This window comes from Schistocerca nitens, chromosome 4, assembly GCF_023898315.1.
Source record: "Schistocerca nitens isolate TAMUIC-IGC-003100 chromosome 4, iqSchNite1.1, whole genome shotgun sequence".
NCBI lineage: Eukaryota > Metazoa > Arthropoda > Insecta > Orthoptera > Acrididae > Schistocerca > Schistocerca nitens.
Genome location: NC_064617.1, coordinates 772,142,743 through 772,152,108, shown reverse-complemented (window position 1 = coordinate 772,152,108; position 9,366 = coordinate 772,142,743). Strand labels below are relative to the sequence as shown.

Genomic DNA, 9,366 nt, shown 5'->3' with positions numbered 1-9,366 from the left:
ACAAACACTGGTAGCAGTTACTTCTGTAAAATATCTGGGAGTATGCGTGCGGAACGATTTGAAGTGGAATGATCCTATAAAATTAATTGTTGGTAAGGCGGGTGCCAGGTTGAGATTCATTGGGAGAGTGCTTAGAAAATGTAGTCCATCAACAAAGGAGGTGGCTTACAAAACACTCGTTCGACCTATACTTGAGTATTGCTCATCATTGTGGGATCCGTACCAGATCGGGTTGAAAGAGGAGATAGAGAAGATCCAAAGAAGAGCGGCGCGTTTCGTCACAGGGTTATTTGGTAAGCGTGATAGCGTTACGGAGATGTCTAGCAAACTCAAGTGGCAGACTCTGCAAGAGAGGCGCTCTGCATCGCGGTGTAGCTTGCTCGCCAGGTTTCGAGAGGGTGCGTTTCTGGATGAGGTATCGAATATATTGCTTTCCCCTACTTATACCTCCCGAGGAGATCACGAATGTAAAATTAGAGAGATTCGAGCGCGCACGGAGGCTTTCCGGCAGTCGTTCGTCCCGCGAACCATACGCGACTGAAACAGGAAAGGGAGGTAATGACAGTGGCACGTAAAGTGCCCTCCGCCACACACCGTTGGGTGGCTTGCGGAGTATAAACGTAGATGTAGATGTATGGTGCAAATGTGTGAAGCAAGCAGGCAACCTTGCGATGGAGAAGCACTCATACTTCCTATAGTCAACTGAGCGAGTTTGAAAGGGCCTTCTGAGTGGCGAAATCGTCCTTTCGGAGAATTGTCACGCAAGTTGGACGTGCTGAGTCAGTTTTACAACGATGCTGATAACAGTGGTCACGTGAACATTCTCACAGCTGTAAATCAGGTCCGAGACATCCGACCGCCAGAATCATTGTATTGTAAGGGCAGCAGCTACAACACAGGTAAGAGAACTTGTGAGCCCAGGCGTGTCGACATGAGCCGTTGCGAACCGGTTATTAGCAGACTAAGGGCATGCACACCTCTAGCCAGTCTTCACTCATGCCACAATGTCGACGTGCACGGTTCGACTGGTGAAATCAGGCGATCACTTGGAAGATGGAATGACACTCCGCAGTCTTCAGCGATGAAAGCAGGTTCTTCATGCACGTAAATGATGGTCGTTTGCTCATACGGCATAGATCTGGTGAGTGCTGTCTGGTAGATTGCATTCTTCCAAGACACACTTGCCTTACTCCAGGTCTTATGATCTGGGGTGCGATAAGCTACAACTCTCGTTCGCCTTTGTGTTTCCGGAGGGGTTGCTGTCCAGCGCTTGGTACGTGCAGAATGTTGCTAGACCCGTTTTTTGCTTTTGTTGCAACAGGAAGGTGATGTGTTGTTTGAACAGGATAATGATCGCCCACAACTGCCTGTAAAATTCAACTTGCTCTGCAAGACTTGTAGCGTCTTTTATGCCCAACACCATCTTCAGACTTGTCTCCAGTCGAGCACATGTGGGCGGGATACGATGGGACGAGAAGTGACTCATGCGACTCGTCAACCAACCACTCTTACAGAACTACAATAGCAGATCGAACAAGCATGGCACAACGTATCCCAGGAGAATATTCACCATCCATACGATCGACTGGATGCCGAAGCCAGTGCCTGCATTGGCGACTGTGGGGGCTACACCATGTACTAATATGGCAGTTTCAGGATGAGTCGATACCTGAGACTTGCTTGTACCTTTGATGGGTAAATGTCATTGTTTCGCGTACTCGATATGCACTGTTGGAATAATAAATTTTGATTGCATTGCAAACCTCTAAAACGATGTACTTTTTTCCGGCAATATATGTATATAGGGTGTTACAAAAAGGTACGGCCAAACTTTCAGGAAACATTCCTCACACACAAAGATAGAAATTATGTTATGTGGACATGTGTCCGGAAACGCTTACTTTCCATGTTAGAGCTCATTTTATTACTTCTCTTCACATTAATCATGGAATGGAAACACAGCAACAGAACGTACCAGCGTGACTTCAAACACTTTGTTACAGGAAATGTTCAAAATGTCCTCCGTTAGCGAGGATACATGCATCCACCCTCCGTCGCATGGAATCCCTGATGCGCTGATGCAGCCCTGGAGAATAGCGTATTGTATCACAGCCGTCCACAATACGAGCACGAAGAGTCTCTACATTTGGTAACGGGGTTGCGTAGACAAGAGCTTTCAAATGCCCCCATAAATGAAAGTCAAGAGGGTTGAGGTCAGGAGAGCGTGGAGGCCATGGAATTGGTCCGCCTCTACCAATCCATCGGTCACCGAATCTGTTGTTGAGAAGCGTACGAACACTTCGACTGAAATGTGCAGGAGCTCCATCGTGCATGAACCACATGTTGTGTCGTACTTGTAAAGGCACAGGTAGAATATCCCGTATGAAATCATGGCGGTGAATCGAGGAAGTACAGTACATACTGACGAAACTAAAATGAGCTCTAACATGGAAATTAAGCGTTTCCGGACAGATGTCCACATAACATCTTTTCTTTATTTGTGTGTGAGGAATGTTTCCTGAAAGTTTGGCCGTACCTTTTTGTAACACCCTGTATACAGGGTGGTCCATTGTTAGTGACCGGGCCAAATATCTCACGAAATAAGCATCAAACGAAAAAACTACAAAGAACGAAACTCGTCTAGCTTGAAGGGGGAAGCAGATAGCGCTATGGTTGGCCCGCTAGATGGCGCTGCCATAGGTCAAACGGATATCAACTGCGTTTTTTTAAATAGGAACCCAATTTTGTACTACATATTCGTGTAGTACGTAAAGAAATATGAATGTTTTAGTTGGACCACTTTTTTCGCTTTGTGATAAATGGCGCTGTAATAGTCACAAACGCATAAGTACGTCGTATCACGTAATATTCCGCCAGTGCTCACGGTATTTGCTTCGTGATACATTACCCGTGTTAAAATTGACCGTTTACCAATTGCGGAAAAGGTCGATGCATGGCTGTTGTGATGAAAATGCCCAACGGGCGTGTGCCATGTATGCTGCTCGGTATCCTGGACGACATCATCCAAGTGTCCGGACCGTTAGCCGGATAGTTACGTTATTTAAGGAAACAGGAAGTGTTCAGCCACATGTGAAACGTCAACCACGACCTGCAACAAATGATGATGCCCAAGCATGTGTTTTAGCTGCTGTCGCGGCTAATCCGCACATCAGTAGCAGACAAATTGCACGAGAATCGAGAATCTCAAAAACGTCGGTGTTGAGAATGCTACATCAACATCGACTGCACCCGTACCATATTTCTACGCCCCAGCAATTGCATAGCGACGACTTTGAACGTCGTGTACAGTTCTGCCACTGGGCACAAGAGAAATTACGGAACGATGACAGATTTTATGCACGCGTTCTATTTAGCGACGAAGCGTCATTCACCAACAGCGGTAACGTAAACCGGCATAATATGCACTACTGGGCAACGGAAAATCCACGATGACTGCGACAAGTGGAACATCAGCGACCTTTTCGGGTTAATGTATGGTGCGGCATTATGGGAGGAAGGATAATTGGACCCAATTTTATCGATGGCAATCTAAATGGCGCAATGTATGCTGATTTCCTACGTAATGTTCTACCGATGTTACTACAAGATGTTTCACTGCATGACAGAATGGCGATGTACTTCCAACATGATGGATGTCCGGCACATAGCTCGCTTGCGGTTGAAGCGTTATTAAATAGCATATTTCATGACAGGTGGATTGGTCGTCGAAGCACCATACCATGGCCCGCACGTTCACCGGATCTGACGTCCCCGGATTTCTTTCGGTGGGGAAAGTTGAAGGATATTTGCTATCGTGATCCACCGACAACGCCTGACAACATCCGTCAGCGCATTGTCAATGCATGTGCGAACATTACGGAAGGCGAACTACTCGCTGTTGAGAGAAATGTCGTTACACGTATTGCCAAATGCAATGAGGTTGACGGATATCGTTTTGAGCATTTACTGCATTAATGTGGTATTTACAGGTAATGACGCTGTAACAGCATGCGTTCTCAGAAACGTTAAGTTCACAAAGGTACATGTATCACATTGCAACAACCGAAATAAAATGTTCAAACGTACCGACGTTCTGTATTTTAATTTAAAAAAAAACCTACCTGTTACCAACTGTTCGTCTAAAATTGTGAACCATATGTTTGTGACTATTACAGCGCCATCTATCACAAAGCGAAAAAAGTGGTCCTATTAAAACATTCACATTTCTTTACTTACTACACGAATATGTAATAAAAAATGGGGTTCCTATTTAAAATAACGCAGTTGATATCCGTTTGACCTATGGCAGCGCCATCTAGCGGGCCAACCATAGCGTCATCTGGTTTACCCCTTCAAGCTAGACAAGTTCCGTTCTTTGTAGATTTTTCGTTTGACTCTTATTTCGTGAGATATTTGGCCCGGTCACGATCAATGGACCACCCCGTATATACTATATAATAATTTTTCCGGCAACATATATATTGCCGTAAAAAAATAGTACTCCCTTTTAGACGTTTTCCAATGCAATGAAAGTTTTTTGTATGACCTGCTGATATCGGAAGCCAGCTGTCTGTACGACCCTCGAACTGCCTTGCGGCAGGGTTTGTCAGAGGCCTGCTCCCTCGCCGCACTTCTTCCCCCGCGTCCAGCGCTGCAACTGTTCCCGGCGCGTTGTGAAAGCCGCAGGCGTGCGTTCCGCGTTAATGGGAACTGCGGGCGGCGCCACCGCGCCAGCACATTTGGCGCGTTAAAGATTGTATAAATGGCGGTCGCGCTGCGGTGCGCGCCAGTCGTTAACCGCAAATAGCTGCTGGCGCCAATTATTCAGCGCGCACTCACTGCCTCTGCCTCGTGCCAGCCGCCGCAGACTTCGGCAGCGCCTCCTTTTATTGCGGTTGTCTGCAATAAGCAGCCGGTCATCCGCGGCCATCAGAAGCTGTCGACGGCTGCTCCTGTGAAGCTCTGCAGACAATAGCGTGTCGTAACGACGCATATACGCTGCGCGTTTTGTGATTGGCTATGGGGTGGCTGGGTGATATCAGTAGCAAGGGCAGGAATCTTAAACCTAAAGTGAAAGCACATGAAAGACGTAACTTCAGTTTTCCTTGAAGATACAAACAGATTATTTCCTTTGTGGTTGTGGAATAAATGTTGACAGTTATCTGGCGTGTGCTCTCAGCTTCCAAGGAAGTCATGTGCAGTAAGTGTCGAACTAGGCAAATATTTGTCTGAGGGATATTTGCCTAGAAACAATGATTACTTAAACTGGTGGGAATCTAGAAAATTGCTGTACCCAATGATATACCAATTGATTCTGAAAATATTAGGCATCCCAACTCTGTCAGTTCCCTGTGAGTGTATTTTTTTAAAAAAAACAAGACATATTAATCAAGAAAAGAAACTGACTTACTTCAAGTAAAATGGATCAATTTTTTTTGATAAATTATAACACTAATAATTTTTCCTTTTCGGGTACATATACTGTCATACTGATGGTAAATGAAGGCTGTAGATACTTAAATTAATTATAATTATGCTGTATTTCTTATATTGTATTTTGTTTAAATTATGTATTTGTATAAAAGAATGCGTTTTACTTTTAAAATTTTCCCACTTGTTAAAAGTATTTAGAGTTTTGTTGTAATATTTTTTAAATTTTTACAGCAGTTGATTTAAATCTCAAAACTAATAGGGACATAACATAAACGTATTACTTCTCATTCGACAAACTTTCAAAACAGGACTAAATCAAATAAAAATACAGAACGATGACCTCAATTAAAAAGGCAATGTGACTTCTTTCTGTTTATTTTTATGAGTGAGTGGTGAGTGACTAGTCATGAAAAAGATTCCAGTGAGTGAGCAGTTCTGATCTGATGTGTGAAAAGAACAGTTTTGCCTATCTCTGTTCAGGACTGCAGTATTTGTATCCAAGTTCTCTGTATGTCAACCTGCCTTACATTGACTGAAATTTGCATTCAAAGAAAACAGAAAGCAGGTTGTCATTATAAGTTTTTTAATTCTGCAGAAGGCAGAGTGTTTTTCAGTGAGGTGTGTTTGCGCCAGCTACAAATGTAAACAAAGGATACGTAAGGACATACGAATTGAGCTTAAATGTCACAAAGTTTAGAAAGTTTACAGGAGGAATAATAATAAAAGGTACCTTGAAAATAATTTCGTTATTACTAACGAAGTAAGTATGGAAATCACCAACCAAGGGCTACATATGTCCTCAATTGAACCGCATGGTAATATAATTCCACATATTCTCAAAAACAGAAAAAAACGCATCTTCTCAAATACCCTCAGAATGAGTAGGAAAGTGACGTATAACATGACCTACAGTCACGGATGATTTAATGAAAAACCGATACTTTTACTATGGATAAAGCGTCGATCGCAACAAAGAGATCTAACCTCATGTACACTGAGAAAATATCTGCAAAAGTAAAAAATCGTGTAATATATAATTACACCAATGCAAGCAACGCTATCATCATTAATCGTGAACGCTGCAGCTTATAAATACCTGTCTCTATAACTCACAAGACGCAAGCGTTCAAAAAAATGTTCAAATGTGTGTGGAATCTTATGGGACTTAACTGCTAAGGTCATCAGTCCCTAAGCTTACACAGTACTTAACCTAAATTATCCTAAGGACAAACACACACACCCATGCCCGAGGGAGGACTCGAACCTCCGCCGGGACCAGCCGCACAGTCCATGAAAGACGCAAGCGTCTAAATTTAACAATCACAACAAGAGAGCAGCGGTAGTCGCCGACCACAGCGGCATGGGTGAGGGCAATCGTCCAACATTAGAGACAGTGAAAAAATGAAGTGTGGTCTTCGGCTTCCACATGATCCATGCGAACTGACACCCTAAACCTCCAGCCAAATGACGAGCTGGCAGAGTTCGGCTTTCAAACTACGTCGTACGGATATGCTTCACTGTGCAACAGGGATGACGGTCATCGTTAAAACAAACGGTTTTCGGTTATACCGTTTTTTTCCGTCTCCAGTTTAACATGTCTGTTAAAACCCTCATAATAACCTGTTTTGGAAATAACCTATTTTCGGTTTTTTTGTTGCTATTGTTTCCAAGTTATAGATGTAGACTCCCAACCAATGTGAAAAATTCTAATGAATGTGAAGGAGTAGGAGACCTCGACCTATATGGGGTGGAGGCTGTGGCAGAAATCGGTCTCATTGTCTCCAGAAAAGATGGCGAAGGTGAAGGACGGGGCGACGGCGATGGCACAAGTTGATAACTTTCTTGCATTGCCAGTTCTGGATGGAACCAATTTTTCGCCCTGAAGCAACCGCAGAATTAAGGTTCTAGAAGTAAGGAATACTAACAGCCGTATTATTTACAAAATATATTTATTACACTACCAGTTTCGGCACTACATTAGTATCATTTCCGGGCCACTATGCAAACTGAATGGTGATATCCAGCCCTCGGTGCGTTAGGACAGGTATCATGTATATTCAGTGGTCTCATGAATTAATATTTACAACTGGCTGTCTTAACGCACCGGGGGTTGGATATCACCTCTCAGTTTGCATAGGGGCTTGAAGATGATACTAATTTAGTGTCGAACCTTGGCTGCGTAATTAAAATATTTTATAAAAGGTATCGCTATTGGTACTCCTTATCTCTACAAGTTTATGACCAGCCACAGTCCCACGTCCACTTCAATGATTGATGATGTAAAACAAAATTGTAAGTTCAGTTATCTCAATTTAATAGCATGACAATAAAATTACAGATATATCAATCAAATTTTCCTTCTTTTCCAAGGAACTTTGCGGATGTTTCTCCTTATATGATGTCGCAAATTTGTTGTGCCTACTCCCGTTATCAATTTCTTAAAGAAAATAGAGTATTTTTCTTCGTAGCTACCAAACTTTGTAAAATACTTGCTGTTGTGTATGACCTCGTACGCAGTGGTAAGGAGAGGTGGGCTACAGAGTGGTGTGGCAACTGTCGTCATTGGAAGGCTGGACAGAAGCAGAAATGGTTAGTGAACAAGGGACACAGCAAACGGAAGATTTACTTAACTTGTATTTCTCCAAATGTACGAATTGTCATTACAAATGATACGACGAGAAATAGAGTCCTGCTATCAATGTCACAAGGAAGAAGCACAAACAAAGGTGTCGTAGCTTAGTGACTCCATCACGAGTGGGCTGAGCGGCTGCTGCCAGCCGTCCTATATTGCAGCAGCAAGGGGCACTCGAAGTACAGAGCTGCTGTCGGTGTGGCTCATCAGACATGCAACATTGGGTCCGCTAGGTCTTGCGTGACCGCTATCGTCATCGAATGAAAACTTGCAATCTCATTACCAATGTAACAACGCCTCTGGGGTGGTATCGGTGTGTAACACCACACTTCCAAACTAGGGATGGCGTCACTGTGCAATACAACCAATGTCCACGACAACAGTGAGACACTACCGTATATACGACGTCAGGGTAAATGTTGTACACTGCACTTGTACCTTCTAACAGGCCACTCCACACGGCAAAAGGTACAACACTGTCTCTGCAGGGCTATACCAATTATTAGTCATGTCCCTAATGATAGTTCCTAACTGTCGTCGTCGTTACTAAAATAGCAGTGAGCGCTTTTCCCAATATTTCAAAGCACTGGAAATTTTACAAACAAACATTATTCATTTAAAAAAAGTTTTATTTAAAAACCATAAAACTAAGCACTGCCGCGATGGCAAACTATTAAGCTGTGCGTTTTACCCGGTTATTGGTAAGAAATGAAAAAGCCTGTTTTAACAGAGACCAAACAAATACGTACCTAAATAACAATGAATTATCAGAAATTGAAACCATAAACTCCTTCAGTCTCTTAGGAAATATGTTATTCATGACATACAAAAGAGAGTAGATTTAATTACATTAACAGAAAAATGTGCCAACGGCCTTGCCGCAGTGGTAACACCGGTTCTCGTCAGGTCACCGCAGTTAAGCTCTGTCGGGCTGGGCTAGCACATGGATGGGTGACCACCCGGTCTGCCGAGTGCTGTTGGCAAGCGGGGTGCACTCAGCCCTTGTGAGGCAAACTGAGCAGCTACTTGACTGAGAAGTAGCGTCTCCGGTCTCGGAAACTGACATGCGGCCGGGAGAGCGGTGTGCTGACCACATGGCCCTCCACATCCGCATACCGTGACGCCTGTGGGCTGAGGATGACACGGCGGCCGGTCGGTACCGTTGGGCCTTCATGGCTTGTGCAGGCGGAGTTTAGTTTAGCTTTCTTTTTTTTTTGTTTTTTTTTTTTGACAGAAAAATGTGTAGAACAATTTGAGCTAAAGTATGAAACGAAACTCAACCAAAGTTCTACAAAACGATG

General features: G+C 43.6%; 1 pseudogene; it reads left to right on the top strand.

The window, feature by feature from the left end:
- The first annotated feature begins 8,930 nt into the window (after positions 1 to 8,930).
- LOC126254143 (5S ribosomal RNA) lies at positions 8,931 to 9,048 on the top strand (annotated as a pseudogene).
- Positions 9,049 to 9,366: the final 318 nt, after the last annotated feature.